This window comes from Macadamia integrifolia, chromosome 8 (assembly GCF_013358625.1).
Source record: "Macadamia integrifolia cultivar HAES 741 chromosome 8, SCU_Mint_v3, whole genome shotgun sequence".
NCBI classification, from domain to species: Eukaryota; Viridiplantae; Streptophyta; class Magnoliopsida; order Proteales; family Proteaceae; genus Macadamia; species Macadamia integrifolia.
In genome coordinates this window covers 17564481-17581913 of record NC_056564.1, presented here as the reverse complement: position 1 = coordinate 17581913, position 17433 = coordinate 17564481, and the positions used below count along the sequence as shown (strand labels likewise).

The following is a 17433-nucleotide window of genomic DNA, read 5'->3' as shown; positions in this document are numbered from 1 at the left end:
TCCCTTTGAAGACCAACCTCCCAGGTCATCCCGTAGCTAAATCGATCCCTTGGGTCATCCCTTAGACTCAGCTCGACACCTCAAGCACTAAGGCATTACAACATGCAAGTTCGAGCTTCGGCTCAGTACCATAAGCCCTTATGCATTAAGCCACCCAAGTCCGAGTTTTGGCTTGAAACTTCAAGCCCTTAGGTGTTAAGGCACGCAAGTCCGAGCCCCAGTTTGGCACCTCAATCCCTTAGGAATCAAGGCACGCAAGTTTGAGCCTTAGCTCAACACCTCAAGAGTTATATGCGTCATAGGCTGACTAATTTTGGGTTTTTTACTGTAGAGTGCCCAATTCTATAAGCCCATGTAAGATTAGATATTAGTTTCTAATTTATATTTTCAGTTTTCTAGAAGATTTAGGTTAGATTGGGTCCATATTGAGTTATTTTGCTCTGAAGCTATCCTTATGGCTGCATTTCTAATCAATCGCATGCCTACCAAAATCCTTAGGTCCCAAAACCCCATTGCACTCTTGTCTCCTCTGTCTTTAGCTTTTTCTCTTCTTCCCATGGGTGTTTTGTTGTATGTTTTACGTGCATGTTAACAAATCCTCTTGGACCAAACTCGATCCCAAGGCTCTCAAATGCCTCTTCCTTGGGTATTCTTCTACTACCAAAGGCTACAAGTGTTATCACCCTTCCTTTAGTAGGCGATTTCTTTCCAAAGATGTCATATTTTTTGAGTTTGTTCCTTTCTTTGCTTCTGATCAGCATCCCCTTTAGGGGGAAAATGGGAGTATAAGTGAAAAGGCTGCTAATGCTATTCCATTTCTTACTCCTTTGCCTCTTATTCCTTTCTCTTTTGATATTGGGAAACATAAAGAGGTGGATGGTGTTGACACAGTGGATATTGTTGATATTAGTGGCCTTGTACAGAGAAGACACTTGATATTATGACACAAGGAAAAAAGAAGACCTTCCAAGAGCTTAGTTATTAAATTCTCCGAATTACTCGCGACTAATTCTACCGAATAGAATTTTACCGAATTTTATGAATAATTCTGTCCAAATCTGAATCAAATAAAAAATTCTTGAATTTTGTAGACTTTTTAAAAATTCACGAATAATTCGGCGGAAATGAATTTTATCCGAATTATAACCTAATTTTATCACATGTTATTAAAAAAAAAAAAAAAAACCTTTATCTTGAATAAGTCAATAAGCCTTTAGAAAGTAGTGTGATTATTATGCATTTATTATCCTAATGTTACTTTTCTTCTTTTTTTAACAGAAACCGACAAAGCTTATCTTTCCTAAGGTAATCTCTCACACTTCTACAAAAAAAAAAAATCTCTCACCCTATTTTGGTTTGACTAAGTCTTACAGTCGTTACTCTCTCTCTAGTCTTTAAGGTGAACATGCATGGTGGGTGACGTGGGTCTAGCTGAATTTGTGCTCAATCCCCCCTCTCAGTCTCTCTTTCTCTGATTCAATTATTTGAATAATAGAAAATGAGTTCAGAAAAAAAAAAAAAGAGTTAAATATAATATTTTTTTCTTTAAAATTTAAGGTTTTAATTTTTATATCATTTGTATGTTATGTACATATGATAACTTATGGATAATATGAAACAACTATTGCAAATATAAAAAATATCATCCAAATTTTTTGTCCGCTTTTTATTTTTGTAAACGAATAATTCCTGAATCCGAATCCGAATTCGAATTTTATTATCTCCACTTTTTTTACCGATATTTTGACCGAATCATTGAATTAATGAAACGCATTAATCCGTATAATTCTTCATCCGAATAATTCCCGATTCCGAATTTAATAACTATGGCCAAGAGTCCTCTTTGGATCCACATCCTGAATTTCATCCTCCTTAGTCAGGTAACATTTCTCCTCATTCAGAGTTAGACCTCCCTATTATTGTTCAAAAGGGTAAGAGAGCTTGTACTAATCATATAACCTAGTTTGTTTCCTATGATGCTCTGTCTCTCCTACAGGTGTTGCCTTTACTGCTGCTTTTTCTTCAGTTTCCATCCCTAAAATTGTTATTAAGGCTATGATAGAACCCAAGTGGAAGAAAGTCATATCTGAGGAAATGATGGCCCTTGAGAAGAACGGCATATGGAAATTGATTGATCTTTACAAGAGAAGGGTTCCAGTTGGATGTAGGTGGGTTTATACAATTAAGTATCGATCAAATGGTGTTACTGGGAGGTACAAGGCAAGATTTGTGGCCAAAGGATACAATCAGGTCTATGGAATTGATTATTTGGAAACCTTTGCTCTAGTGGCCAAACATATTATCTATGGCGCCAAATAGAAATTGGCCTTTATATCAATTAGATGTGAAGAATGCCTACCTCCGTGGTGACTTAAGGGAGGAAGTGTATATGCAGCCCCCTCCTGGCTTCAAATTTCTAGCAGCATATGGTAAGCTCTGTCTCCTAAAGAAGGCTCTATATGGTCTAAAAAAATCACCAAAAGCTTGGTTGGTTTGAGAGGTTCAGACAGGCCATCTTGAAGAATGGGTATTTCTAGAGTCAAGCAGATAACACATTATTTACCTGGAGAGGTAATGATACCATCACAGCATTGATTGTCTATTTTGATAATTTTGTGGTGACTGGAGATGACAATGATGAGATAGCTAGGCTGAAAACCTACCTGGCCAAACAACTTGAGATCAAAGACCTAAGACACTTGAAGTACTTCTTGGGGATTGACGTGTTAAGGTCAAAGAAGGGAATCAATATTTGCCAAAGGAAATTAATGTTAGACCTCTTAAAGGAAACATGGATGTTGGCGTGTAAACCGGCAAGTTCTCCTATTGAGCAGAATCACAAGTTATGAGAAGACTGTAGTTCTTCTCTTGTTAATGTAGAAGAATACCAGAGGCTAGTGGGAAAGTTGATATATCTGTCTCTGACTCACCCATATATCACTTACGCAGTGGGAACAGTGAGCCAGTTTATGCATCCTCCTAAGAGTGGGCACTTGGATATTGTGTACCGCATCCTCAGATAATTGAAGTCCTCTCCAAGAAAAGGACTCTTATATGCCAAGAATAATCACTTAAGGATAGAAGGTTATTCTAACGCTGATTGGCAAGATCCATCTCTGACAGACAATCTTCTTTTGGCTATTGCACATTTGTGGGTGGTAATTTGGTTACATGGTGGAGCAAAACACAACCTTTTAGCTAGACCTAGTGCAAAGGCAGAGTACAGGGCAATGACTTATAGAGTTTGTAAACTCATTTGGTCGAGACGACTAGTTATTAAGTTGGGATATGATATTAATAAACCTATGCATTGACAACATTTGCATGCCCTTTGTGAAGACAGGTGATCAATTGGCAGACATATTCACCAAGAACTCATTCCTAACCAGTTCAGTTCCCTCTTATGTAAACTAGGAATGCATGAAATTTATTTTACAGCTTGAGGGGGAAGTGTCGGAATGTATGTAATAAGGGTACTTTAGGAATTGTCTTTATGTTAAGTTGTCTTAATTTGTATTTTCTTTTTCTTTTTCTTTCACCTCTTTAGGGAGGAATATGTAACTCCCAAAAGATATTAGTTAAGACTAATATAGGTGAGATGAATAAAAAACCCACTCACGATTTTCCCTCATCTCTTTCTCCTCTCATCTTCTCTCCTTCTCTCTTTCTCCTACATCTCTAATCTTGATCTTCTCAACTTCCAACTAGTGGTTCATAAGAAAGACAATTATTGTGGCTCTTCTCAACTTCCAACTAGTGGTTTATAAGAAAGACAATTATATCGGCTCTTCTTACATGTTACATAAATAGGCTTTATCATATTATAGTGGCACTACTTAAATGGTACATAAATAGGTTTTGTCGTATAATAGTAATCTTATATTTGGACATATGTTTTTGCGATAGGCACTAAGAAGGTAAAAATGCCGCCCCCCTCGGGTAATCCCTTAGTTTAGCCGACCATCTAGGTTATCCATGGGAAAATCGACCCCTTGGGTTATCCCTTGGCCGAGCCGACCCCTTGGGACATCTATTGGCCAAGCTGATCATCACCATCCACGTCGTCCTTGGGAAACCCGACCCCTTTGGTCATCCCTTGCCCGAACCGACCCCTCAGGTCATCCCTTGATCGAGCCAACCATCCAAGTCATCCCGTAGAAGACCGACCTCCTAAGTCATCACCTGGCCAAATTGACACCTCGAGTCATCCCTAGGCTGAACCGACCCCTCGGGACATCTTTTGGCTGAGCCGACCATCACCAACCCTGAGAAACCCGACCCCTTGGGTCATCCCTTGGCCGAATCGACCCCACGGTTATCCTTTAAGCCGACCATCCGGGGACATCTGTTGGAAGACCGACTTCCCAGGTTTTCCCTTGGCCTAGCCCACCATCTATGTCATCCCTTTTGGTCAGTAAAAGATCTCATCCGTGAGGAAATGATGAGCTGACACTAGTGGTCAGCAAAAGAAGACCTCATTCGTGATGAAAGGAAGGCCGAGCCGAACTGGTCGATAAAAGAAGATCTTATCCACAAGGAAAGGACAACCCAACCCCAATGGTTCTCAAAAGAAGACCTAATTCATGAGGTAAAAATGGTCAACCTGAACTGGTTGGTAAAAGTTCTCATCCGCGAGGAAAGGCTGAGTCGACCCAATGATCGATAAAATAATAACTCATTTGTGAGGAAAAAAAGGCCAACCTAAACTGGTCAGTAAAAGAAGATCTCATCCACGAGTAAAGGCTGAGTCGACCCCAATGATTGGCAAAATAATACCTCATTTATGAGGAAAGAAGGCCGACCTAAACTAGTTGGTAAAAGAAAATCTGATCTTCGAGGAAAGGCTGATCCAAACTAGTCAATAAGTGAAGACCTCATTTGTGAGAAAAGAAAGGCTGACAAGAACTAGTCGGTAAAAGAATATCTCATCCGCGAGGAAAGGCTGAGCCGACTCAACACCTCAAGCCCTTAGGCGTTAAGGCACGCAAGTCTAGCTCTGGTTTGGTACCTCAAGCCCTTAGGTATTAAGGAATGCAAGTCCGAGCTCCGGCTCAGCACCTCAAGATTTTGCGTAATTAGGCATGAAAGTCAATGCCTCAGCTCGACAGCTCAAGCCTTTGGGTGTTAAGGCACATAAGTCCAAGCCTCAACTCGACACCTTCAGCCCTTAAGCATTAAGGGATGCAAGTCTGAGTTTCGGCTAGGCAACTCAAGCCCTTAGGCATTAAGGAACGTAAGTTTGAGTTTTGGCTTGGCAACTCAGGTGCTTAGGGATTAAGGAATGCAAGTCTAAGCTCTGGCTCGCACCTCAAGCCCTTAGGCATTAAGGCACGCAAGTCCGAGTTTTGACTTGGTACCTCAAGACTTTACGTGCTAAGGCATGTAAGCCTGAGCCATAACGCTGCACCTCAAGCCCTTAGACGGTAAGGCTTGGAGTCCGAGCCTCAACTCGACACCTCAAGACCTTACACATTAAGGCACGCAAGTCCAAGCCTCAGCTCAACACCACAAGACCTTAAGCACTACAGCACACAAGTCCGAGCCTCATCTTAATAATTAGGCATTAAGGCACGTAAGTCTGAGTTTTGATTAGGAACCTCAAGCCCTTGGGTATTAAGGCACGTAAGTCCCAGCCTCTACTTGACACCTCAAGCCCTTAGGCGTTTAGGCACACAAAGCCGAGCTTCGGCTTGACACCTCAAGCCCTTAGGCACTGAGGCACTTATGTCTAAGCTCCGACTCGACACCTTAAACCCTTAGCATTAAGGCACATAAGTTCAAGTTTCGGCTTGGCACCACAAAACCTTGCGCACTAAGGCATGTAAGCCTGAGCCTCAATTCGGCACCTTAAGGCCTTATGCACTATGGTATGCAAGTTCGAGCCTCAGCATGACACCTTAAGACCTTACGCACTAAGGCACACAAGTCTGAGCCTCAGCTCAACACCCCATTACTTCATACGCTGAGGTATGCAAGCTTAAGCCTCAACTTGACACCTCCAAACTTTACACACTAAGGCACACAAGCCCGAGCCTTAACTTGGCACCTTAAAACCGAGCCTTAGCTTAAACAAAGACCTTACGTTCTTAGGCGCACAAGACCGAACCTTAGCTCGGCACCAAAGTCTTTATGTTCTATGGTAGGAAAGACCAAGCTAACCGGCTTTTGAGTGTTGGCACTCAAAAGCCCAACTTTGAAGGTTGGGACAAAAAGTCAACTGTAAAAAATTAAAAGTAAAAGAAGATGTCACTGAATTGATGATCCATAACTTAATCCTAGAGCATATTCCTTATTTGTTGAACTCTTACAGGCCGACCTACAGACCTCATCCTAAAGGAGTGGGGGCTTATGATCTGGGTAAAAATGCCTCCCCTTGAGTCATCCCTTGGCCGAGCTAACCATCCAGGACATCCCTGGGAAAACCAACCCTTTGGTTTATCTCTTGGCTGAGCCAACCTCTTGGGACATCTTTTGGCCGAGCCGACCATCACCACCCAAGTTATCCCTAGGAAATATGACCCTTGGGTCATCCCTTTACCGTACTGACCACTCAAGTAATCCCTTGACTGAGCCAAACATCAAGGTCATCCCTTAAAAGACCAACCTCCCATGTCATCACTTGACTAAACTGAACCCTCGGGTCATCCCTTAGCCGAATTGACCCCTCAGTTATCCCTAGACCGAGCCGACCGTCTAGGTCATCTATTGACCGACCTCCCAGGTTATACATTGACTGAACCGACCCCTCAGGTCATCCCTTAGCCGAGCCAACCATCCAAGTCATTTATTAGAAGACCAACCTCTTGGGTCATCCCTTGACCGAGCCGCTCATTCAAGTCATCCTTTGGCTGAACCGACCCCCCGAATCATCCCTTAGCCTCGGCTCGACACCTCAAGCCTTAGGCATTAAGGCATGCAAGTTCAAGTTCCAACTCAACACCTCACGCCCCTAAGAATAAAGGCACGCAAAAGTTCGAGCCTTAGCTCAACACGTCAAAACCTAACACATTAAGGCACGTATGTTCGCGCCTTAGCTCCACACCTAAAGACCTTGTGCACAATAAATGGACGAGGCAACCCCAATGGTTCGCAAAAGAAGATGTCATTCGTGAGGGAAAAAAGGCCAACCCGAACTGGTTGGTAAAAGATCTCATGCGCAAGGAAAGGCTGAGCCGACCCTAATGATCGACAAAAGAACTCATTCATGAGGAAAGAAAGGCCAACCCGAATTGGTCGGTAAAAGAAGATCTCATCCACGAGTAAAGGCTGAGCCGACTCCAATGGTCAACAAAAGAATACCTCATTCGTGAGGAGACAAAGGGTGACCCGAACTGGTCGATAAAAGAAGATCTCATCTTCGAGGAAAGGTTGAGCCGACACCAATGGTCGGCAAAAGGAGACCACATTCATGAGGAAACAAAGGCTTATCCAAACAGGTCGATAAGACAAGACTTCATTCGCGAGGAAAGGAAGGCCAACCTCAATGGTCGGCTAAAGAAGACCTCATTCGTGAGAAAAGAAAGGTCGACCAGAGCTGGTCCGAAAAAAAATATTTCATTCGCTAGGAAAGGCCAAGCTAACTCGACACCTCAAGCCCTTAGGTGTTAAGGCACACAAGTCCGAGCTCTGGCTTGGTATCTCAAGCCTTAGGTGTTAAGGCACGTAAGTCCGAGCTCCGGCTTAGCACCTCAAGTCCTTAGGCGTTAAGGCATGAATGTACAAGCACGGGCTCGACCCCTTAAGATCTTACGCCTTAAGGCATGAATGTCCGTGCCTCAGCTTGAGCCTGAAGCCTTTAGGCATTCAGACACGTAAGTTCGAGTTTCAGCCATGGTTTAACGTATCTCCGATATGATACGATACACCTCCGATACGTATCTTAAATTTAACTAACCGATAAAATGACTGATGCTGATACTTTAATCCTTGATCTTTAATATATCTTAGCGTATCTCCGATACGTATCTTAAATTTATCAGGCTTGGAACCTAAAGCCTTTAGGCATTAAGGCATGCAAGTCTGAGCCTCAACTCGACACCTCAAGACCTTAAGCATTAAGGCACGTAAGGCCGAGTTCTGGCTCGACACCTCAAGCCCTTACGCATTAAGGAACATAAGTTCAAGTTTCGACTTGGCACCTTAAGCCATTAGGTATTAAGGCATGTAAGTTTGAGCTCTAGCTCTCACCATAAGCCCTTAGGGCTTGAGGCACGCAAGTCTAGCTCTGGCTCAGTAACTCAAGACCTTAGGCATTATGGCACACAAGTCTGAGTCTTGGCTTGACACCTTGAGCCTTTAGGCATTAAGGCACATAAGGCTAAGTTTCGGCTTGGCAGCTCAAGACCTTACATACTAAGGCGCGTAAGCCCGAGCCACAACTCAGCACCTCAAGACCTTACACACTAAGGCTTGGAGTCTGAGCCTCAACTCTACACCTCAAGTCCCTACACACTAAGGCACGCAAGTCCAAACCTTAGCTCGACACCTCAAGACCTTGCGCACTACGACATGCAAATCTAAGCCTCAACTCAACAATTAGGGGTTAAGGCCCGTAATCTGAGTTTTAACTCGGCACCTCAAGTCCTTAGGCATTAAGGCACGTAAGTCTGAGCCTCAAATCGACACCTAAAGCCCTTAGGCATTTAGCCACACAAGTTCGAGCTCCGGCTCGGCACCTCAAGCCCTTAGGCATTAAGGCACGCAAGTCCAAGTTTTGGATCGTCACCATAAGAATAGGCATTAAGGCACGTAAGTCTGATCTCCGGCTCGACACCTTAAGCCTCAAGCCCTTAGGCATTAAGGCACGCAAGTTCGAGTTTTGGCTTGGCACCTCAAGACCTTACGCACTAAAGCACCCAAGCCCAAGCTTCAATTCAGCACCTCAAAACCTTACGCACTAAGGCACACAAGTCTGGGCCTCAGCTCGACACCTCAAAACCTTACACACTAAGGCACACAAGTCCGAGCCTTAGCTCAACACCTTATGACATTATGCACTGAGGCACACAAGCCTGAGCCTCAACTTGGCTCCTCCAAACTTTACACACTAAGGCATGTAAGCTCGAGCCTTAACTCGACACCTCAAAATCGAGCCTCAGCTCAAACAAAGACCTTACAATCTAAGGCGCATAAGACCGAACATTAGCTCGGAATCGAAGTCCTTACGTTCTAAGGTAGGAAAGACAGAGCCAACTAGCCTTTTGGTGTTGGCACTCAAAAGCCCAACTTCGAAGGTTGGGATAAAAAGTCAACTGTAAAAAATTAAAAATAAACGATGATGTCATTGAATTGATGATCCATAACATGATATGATAGCATAATCCTTCCTTGTTGAACTCTTACAGGCCAACCTACGGACCTCAACTTGACAGAGTCGAGGATTATGACATGGGTAAAAATGCCTCCCTTGAGTCATCCCATGGCCGAGCCAACCATCCAGGATGTCCCTAGGAAAACCAACCTCTTGGTTCATCCTTTGGCCGAGCCAACCTCTCGAGACATCTCTTGGCCGATCCGACCATCACCATCCAGGTCATCCCAGGGAAACCCATCCCCTTGGGTAATCCCTTAGCCAGATTGAACACTCGGGTCATCCCTTGACCGAGCTGACCATCAAAGTCATCCCTTGAATGAACCGACTACTCGGGTCATCCCTTAGCCAAGCTGACCACCCAAGTCATCCCTTGACCGAACTAACCCTTAGGTCATCCCTTAGCCGAGACGACCATCCAGGTTATTTGTTGTAAAACCAACCTCTCGGGTTATACCTTGGCCGAGCTACTCATCCCTTGGCTGAACCGATCTGTCGGATCATCCCTTAGCCTCAGCTAGACCCCTTAAGCCCATAGGCATTAGGGTAGGCAAGTTCGAGCTCTGGCTCAGCATCTCAAGCCCTTAGGCATTAAGGCACATAAGTTAGAGTTCCAACTCAGCACCTCACCCCTCAAGAATTAAGGCACGCAACTCAGCTCGACACCTGAAGACCTTACGTATTAGGAAAGGATAAGCCAACCCTAATGGTTCACAAAAGAAGACCTTATTCATGAGGAAAGAAAGGCCGACCTGAATTGGTTAGTAAAAGAAGATCTCATCGGCGAGGAAGGCTGAGCCAACCCCAATATCAACAAAAGAACTCATTCGTGAGGAAAAAAAGGCAAACCCGAACTGGTCGGTAAAAGAAGATCCCATCCACGAGTAACGGCTAAGTGACCCCAGTGGTCGGCAAAAGAATACCTCATTCTTGAGGAAAAAAGAGCCGACCTGAACTGGTTGGTAAATGATGATTTCATCTTCAAGGAAAGGCTGAGCCGACCCCAATGGTCGACAAAACAAGACCTCATTCGTGAGGAAACAAAGGTTGATCCGAACTGGTCGACAAGAGAAGACCTCATTCGCGAGGAAAGGAAGGCCGAACCCATTTGTCGGCTAGAGAAGACCTCATTTGTGAGAAAAGAAAGGCGGACCCTCAACATCTTACGCACTAAGGCATGAAAGTCTGTGCCTCAGCTCGACACATTAAACCTTTAGGCGTTAAGACACACAAGTTCGAGTTTCGGCCTCAGAAAGCCTTTAGGCATTAAGGCATGCAAGTCCAACCTCAGCTTGACATCTTAAGCCCTTAAGTATTAAGGCACACAAGTCCGATTTCAGGCTTGGCACCTTAAGCCCTTAGGCATTAAGGAACGTAAGTTCGAGTTTTGCCATAGCACCTTAAGCCCTTAGGTATTAAGGCATACACGTCTGAGCTCCGGCTCTCACCTCAACCCCTTAGGCGTTAAGGCACGCAAGTCTGAGCTTTGGCTTGACAACTTAAGGCCTTAGGTATTAAGGCACACAAGTCGGAGTCTTGTCTTGACACCTTGAGCCCTTAGTCATTAAGGCACGCAAGTTTGATTTTATGCTTGACACCTTAAGACCTTACGTACTAAAAGGCGTAAGTCCGAGCTAGAACTTGGCACCTCAAGACCTTAGACACTAAGGCTTGGAGTCCGAGCCTCAACTCGATACCTCAAGACCTTACACACTAATGGATGCAAGTTCGAGTTTCGGCCTCGGAACCTAGAGCCCTTAAGCATTGAGCCATGCAAGTCCGAGCCTCAGTTTGACACCTTAAGCCCTTAAGTATTAAGGCAAGCAAGTCCGATTTCAAGCTAGGCACCTCAAGCCCTTCGGCATTAAGGAACGTAAGTTCGAGTTTCGCCTTAGCACCTTAACCCCTTAGGTATTAATTAAGGCATGCAAGTTTGAGCTCCAGCTTGCACCTCAAGCCCTCAAGCTTTAATGCACCAAATCTGACCTCTGGCTCAACAATTCAAGGCCTTAGGCATTAAGGCACACAAGTCAGAGTCTTGTCTTGATACCTTGATACCTTGATCCCTTAGGCATTAAGGCATGCAAGTCTGAGTTTATGCTTGACAACTTAAGACCTTACGTACTAAAAGGCGTAAGCCCGAGCTAGAACTCGGCACCTCAGGACTTTAGACACTAAGGCTTAGATTCCGAGCCTTAACTCGATACCTCAAGACCTTACACACTAAGGCACGTAAGTCCGAGCCTCAGCTCAACACCTCAAAACCTTATGCCCTATGACACGCAAGTTCGAGCCTCAGCTCAATAATTAGGCTTTAAGGCATGTAAGTCTGAGTTTTGACTCGGCACCACAAGCCCTTAGGCATTTAAGCACTCAAGTTCGGGCTCTAGCTCGACACCTCATGCCCTTAGGCATTAAGGCACATATGTCCAAGTTACGGCTTGTCACCAAACGAATAGGCATTGAGACACATAAGTCTGAGCTCTGGCTCGACACCTCTATCCCATAGGCATTAAGGCACGCAAGTTTAAGCTCCAACTCGACAGATCAAGCCCTAGGTATTAAGGGACGCAAGTTAGAGTTTCAGCTTGGCACCTCAAAACCTTACGCACTAAGCCCGAGCCTCAATTCGGCACCTCAAAACCATACACACTAAGGCACGCAGGTCCGAGCCTCAGCTCAACACCTCAATACCTTACGCACTAAGGCACACAAGTCCAACTCTCAGCTAAACACCTCGTAACCTCATGCACTGAGGCACGCAAGCTTGAACCTCGGCTTGGCACCTCAAAACTGAGCCTCAGCTCCTTACGTTCTAAAGTAGGAAAGATCGAGCCAACTGGCCATTGGGTGTTGGCACTCAAAAGCCCAACTATAAAAAATTAAAGTAAACAAAGATGTCACTGAATTAATGATCCATAACCTAATCCGAGAGCATAATCCTTTCTTGTTGAACTCTTATAGGCCAACCTACAGACCTCAACCTAAAGGAGTGGAGGCTTATGACGTGGGTAAAAATGCCTCCCCTTGGGTCATCCCTTGACCGAGCAAACCATCCAGGACATCCTTGGGAAAACAAACCCTTTGGCTCAGCCCTTAGCCGAGCTAACCTCTCAGGACATCTCTTGGCTGAGCCGACCATCACCATCCAGGTCATCCCTGGGAAACTCGACCACTTACGTAATTCTTTAGCCGAACTGACCACTCTGGTCATCCTTTGAATGAGCCGATCATCAAGGTCATCCCTTGAAAGACCAACCTCCCATGTCATCCTATGACTGAACCGACCCCTTGGGGCATCCCTTAGCAGAATCGACCCCACGGGTCATCCCTTGGTCGAATTAACCCTTTGGATTATCCCTTGGCCTAGCCGATCATCCAAGACATCCATTAGAAGACCGACCACTCAGGTCATCCCTTAGCTGAGCCGACCATCCAGGTCATCTGTTGTAAGACTGACCTCGGGTCATCCCCTGGCTGAGCCGCTCATCCAGGTCATCCCTTGGAAGATAAAACCTCTAAGGTCATCCCTTGGTTGAACCAATCCTTGGATCATCCCTAAGCCTCAACTCGACACCTCAAGCCCTTGGGCATTAAGTCACGTAAGTCCTAGCTTTGGCTCAACACCTTAAGCCCTTAGGCATTAAAGCACGTAAATTCGAGTTCCAGCTCGGCACCTCACTCCCTTAGGAATTAAGGCATGCAAGTCCGATCTTCAGCTGGACACCTCAAGATCTTATGCACTAGAAAACAACGAAGCCAACTTCAATGGTTCGCAAAAGAAAACCTAATTTTTCTGAGGAAAGAAAGGCCGACCTGAATAGGTTGGTAAAAGAAGATCTCATCCGCGAGGAAGGGCTAAGCTGACCCCAATGATCAACAAAAGAAGACCACATTCTTGAGGAAAGAAAGGTCGACCCAAATTGGTCGGTAAAACAAGATCTTAACCATGAGTAAAGGATGAGCCAACCAATAGTAGGCAAAAGAACACCTCATTTGTGAGGAAAGAAAGACCGACGTGAACTTGCTAGTAAAAGAAGATCTCATCTTAGAGGAAAGGCTGAGCTAATCTAAAAATTCGGCAAAAGGAGACCTTATTCGTGAGGAACAAAGGCTGATCCGAATTGGTCTACAAAAGAAGACCTTATTCGTGAGGAAAGGAAGGCCGACCCCAATAGTTGGCTAGAGAAGACCTCCTTCGTGAAAAAAGATAGGCCGACTAGAACTGGTCTGTAAAAGAATATCTCATCCGCGAGGAAAGGCCGAGCTAACTCGAAACCTCAAGCCCTTAGGCGTTAAGGCACGCAAGTTCGAGCTCTAGCTTGGTACCTCAAGCCCCTAAATGTTAAGGCACACAAGTCCAAGCTCTGGCTTAGCACCTCAAGCCCTTAAACGTTAAGGCATAGAAGTCCAAGCTCCTGCTCAGCACCTCGAGATCCTACTCACTAAGGCATGAAAGTCCATGTCTCAGCTCGACACCTCAACCCTTTAGGCGTTAAGACACGCAAGTTCAAGTTTCAGTTCAGAACCAAAGCCCCGAGGCATGAAGGCATGTAAGTCCAAGCCTCAGCTCGACACTCAAGCCCTTAAGCATTAAGGCACGTAAGTCAGAGTTTCAGCTCGGCACCTCAAGCCCTTAGGCATTAAGGAACGCAAGTTCGAGTTTTGGCTTGGAACCTCAAGCCCTTAGGCATTAAGGAACATAAGTTTGAGTTTTAGCTTGGCACCTCAAGTTGTTAGGTATTAAGGTATGTAAGTCTGAGCTCCGGCTCTCACCTCAAGCCCTTAGGCGTTAAGGCACGCAAGTCTGAGCCCTGGCTCGGCAACTCAAGCCCTCAAGCATTAAGGCCCATAAGTCTGAGTCTTGGCTCGACACCTTCAGCCCTTAGGCATTAAGGCACGTAAGTTCGAGTTTCAGCTTGGCACCTTAAGACCTTACGTATTAAGGCACATAAACCTGAGCCACAACTTGGCACCTTAAGACCTTACACACTAAGGCTTGGAGTTCGAGCCTTAACTCGACACCTCAAGACCATACACACTAAGGCACGTAAGTCTGAGCCTCAGGTCGACACCTCAAGGCCTTACGCACTACGACATGCAAGTCTGAGCCTCAACCCGACAATTAGGAATTAAGGCACGCAAGTCTGAGTTTTAACTCGGCATCTCAAGCCCTTGGGCATTAAGGCATGTAAGTTTGAGCTCTAGCTCAGTAACTTAAGCCCTTAAGCATTAAGGAACACAAGTCTGAGCCTTGGCTCGACACCTTAAGCCTTTAGGCATAAAGGCACGTAAGTTCGAGTTTCAGCTTGGCACCTCAAGACCTTACGCATTAAGGCGCTTAAGCCTGAGCCTTAATTCTGCACCTCAAGAGCTTACGCACTAAGGCACAGAAGTCCGAGCCTCAGCTCGACACCTCAATACCTCATCCACTGTGGCACGTAAGCCCGAGCCTCGGCTCAAACAAAGACATTACGTTCTAAGGCACACAAGACTGAACCTTAGCTCGGCACCAAAGTCTTTATGTTATAAGGTAGGAAATACCGAGCCAATTGGCCTTTGGGTGTTGGCACTCAAAAGCCCAACTTCGAAGGTTGGGACAAAAAGTCAACTATAAAAAATTAAAAGTAAACAAATATGTCACTGAATTGATGATCCATAACCTTATCCGAGAGCATAATCCTTGCTTGTTGAACTCTTACAGGCCGACCTACGGACCTCAACCTGAAGGAGTGGGGGCTTATAACGTGGGTAAAAATGTTTGCCTTTGGATCATCCCTTGGCCAAGCCAACCATCCAGGACATCCCTGGGAAAACTGAACCCTTGGTTCATCCCTTGGCCTCACTAACCTCTCGGGACATCTTTTAGTCGAGCCGAAAATCACCATCCAGGTAATCCCAGGGAAACCTGACCCGTTGGGTCATCCCTTAGCCGAACTGACAACTCAAATCATCCCTTGACCGAGCCGACCATCAAGGTCATCCCTTGAAAGACCAACTTCCTATGTCATCCCTAGACTGAACCGACCCCTCGAGTCATCCCTTGGCCGAATTGACCCCACGGGTCATCCCTTGGTTGAACTGACCATCCAAGTGATCAATTAGAAGACTGACCTCCCAGGTCATCCCTTAACCGATCCTACTCCTCAGGTCATCCCTTAACCGAGCCAACCATCCAAGTTATCTAACAAAGACCGACCTCTCGGGTCATCGCTTAGCTGAGCCGCTCATCCAAGTCATCCCTTGGAAGACCAATCTCCCAGGTCCTCCCTTAGCTGAACCGATCCCTCGAATCATCTCTTAGCCTCAGCTCGACAATTCAAGCCCTTAAGTGTTGAGGCACGTAAGCCCAAGCTCTGGCTCAACACCTCAAGCCCTTCGAGTTTCAGCTTGGCACCGCATGTATTTAGGAACTAAGGCACACAAGTCTGAGGCTCAGCTCAACACCTCAAGACTATATGCATTAAGGCATATAAGTTCGAGCCTCAGCTAGACACCTCAAGACCTCATGCACTAAGGGATCCACGCAAGCCCAAGCCTTAACTCAGCACCTCAAGACTTTATGCGCTAAGGCACGCAAGTCTGAGCCTCAATTCAGCACCTCAAGATCAAGCCTTACGTTGAACAAAGACCTTACGTTCTAAGGCAAACAAAACCAAACCTTAGCTCGGCACTAAAAAACTTAGGTTCCAAGGTAGGAAAGACCGAGCCTGATCCGAGCACATAATCCTTACTTGCTGAACTCCTACAGGCTGACCTACGAACGTTGACCTGAGGGAGTGGGGGGCTTATGATGAGGGTAAAAATGTTGCTCGCTTGGGTCATCCTTTGGTCGAGCCGACCACCCAAGACATCCTTAGGAAAACCAACCCCTTGGGTCATCCCTTGGCCTAGCCGACCCCTTTCTTTATCGTAATGATAAAAAAAAACACCATCCAACAACAGAAAGTAAACAAGATTTCGATCGACGTCACAAATCAATTAAATTTCGACCAGGGTTGAAAATCCTAGTCGAAATCGACTTCTTAAACCTTGAATGCAAGATCCCCAAACACAAAAGTAGCAAAACTAGAATATTCCAAAAAATCGTAATATAAAATGATAATTTACAGCCTCGAAATTATTTTGGCATTTGGACGGAACCAAAATATAACTAGTGTATTAAGAAAAACAGAATAAAGGGGAAAGGAAATAATGAAAACAACAATGATGATTACGATGACGAAGAAACAACCTGAAACAACATGGAATATAGAATAAACTAATTAGAAAATAGTAAAAAGCACAGTAGAGGAAAGTAAAGAAAGAATAAAATTATGTAATCATACCATAAACCAGTTAAGTGTATGTCGCAGTTATGAAAATAACTGAAGCATTTTAAAAAGCAACCTCCAAAGAAATCCTAGATATGAAATTTCACAGCCAAAGCAAATATGCAACCAAAAGGATGGGACATTATTTTCCAAAAGAAATAAAAGCTCAGCTAAAATTTTACAAAATTTCTCAAAACTAATGCAGAATTTAAGTTCAATAAAAGTCTCAATTTTTTTTTATTTATCTTTATTTAATTTTATCTAAGTTGACTTTCTAAAACTTCTGCAGCCACCAAGAGCAGGTACATTTGGAAACTTGTGAGAGTATAAACACATTAAGTACAAATTTACAATCTTTACCCCCAACCTCCACAAAAAAGAGTAAAATTTTACAAGAAGCAAAGAGAATTATGAGAACGCACCAGTCTTCGATGTTCAGATAACTCGAAAGTTCATAGTAAGCATGCCCAGCAAGACCATAAGGAGCATCTTTAAGAAGCATAGCTGCACAAATTTCAGTTTCTGAAGCTGGGTAGCCACTCATTGCCTCTTGAATAATGGAAAAAACCACAGGACCTAATAGCTGGAAGGGCAAAAAAGATTACAAAAATGACTACATGGCATTCATGCAATCACAAGAGAAAGGGGGAAAAGAATTAAGTCGTTGAAAAACTCATGTCTGGGTACCCAGACCATTTTATAGGTATGGGGCTTTCATAACCTACCACATGTTGTATGGTCCCACTTAAATGTGATGATGCCAACTTCTAATTTTGTTTTCATTTAGTTGAACATCCAAAAACCATTTAA

The 17433-nt window shown here is 44.6% G+C and overlaps 1 long non-coding RNA gene across 3 annotated transcripts in view; it reads right to left on the bottom strand.

Annotated features, from left to right (window-relative positions):
• The window catches only part of LOC122087052, a 46286-nt gene that overhangs the window by 11174 nt on the left and 17679 nt on the right, over positions 1 to 17433 (bottom strand). For all 3 annotated transcript variants that reach the window (XR_006142639.1, XR_006142641.1, XR_006142640.1), the window contains one exon: positions 17046 to 17206. This is a non-coding gene — a long non-coding RNA (uncharacterized LOC122087052). The remainder of the gene's footprint in view (positions 1 to 17045; positions 17207 to 17433) is intronic.